The sequence below is a fragment of the Cajanus cajan genome, chromosome 2 (assembly GCF_000230855.2).
Source record: "Cajanus cajan strain Asha chromosome 2, NIPB_CcT2T_4, whole genome shotgun sequence".
Taxonomy (NCBI): Eukaryota; Viridiplantae; Streptophyta; class Magnoliopsida; order Fabales; family Fabaceae; genus Cajanus; species Cajanus cajan.
Genome location: NC_138518.1, coordinates 64001198 through 64001931, shown reverse-complemented (window position 1 = coordinate 64001931; position 734 = coordinate 64001198).

The following is a 734-nucleotide window of genomic DNA, read 5'->3' as shown; positions in this document are numbered from 1 at the left end:
TTTGTGCTGGTGTTGTTTTATAAATTCTCTATCTGTCATGATTAATTGAATGGAAATCTGAACATAACCCCTAGTGTCTTTGCCCCCCATGGCCATAACAAGTTGTAAACAACCATGCAGAAATTTGCTATTCTATTGTTTCTATTCTAGCTCTATTCCAATAAAAGAGTGATCTGATTTTTATTTTTATTTTAAAACCGGCTTTATAATGTATATGTATTTCAAAATCTTACTTAGATTGTCTTAATTGCAAAGGAAAAACAAAAGAAAATTCTCTGTTTTTTTTTTCTAGGAGAAGGAGAAATTAATATTTTCATTATATCGCGATAAAGCGACAAGTTACTTTAAAAAGGAAGTCGACATTTAATTAATTAGAAAAATACTGAAAAGTTATTTTAGTTAGAAAAATAAAGTTGGCATTCAAGAATTATACTAGATTTAGTATTCAATTCTGTGAAAATTTTTCCACACAACATTTTTCCTAACACAGATTACCTGTTTTTCTTATGACTGGTCTAAGACAGATTACCTTAGTCCCTATATTATTTTGCAAATTTACAATGTTTTTTAAAAAAATCAGAAAAGCATTAAAATAAAATATTTTAAAATTTATGAATTCAAATGTCAATTAAATCTTATAATTTTTATATAATTAAATATATTATTACAAGTTTCATGTCTTAAATCGGTCGAAAATTTATTTAAATTTGAGTTACAAAATTAAAAATTATTGT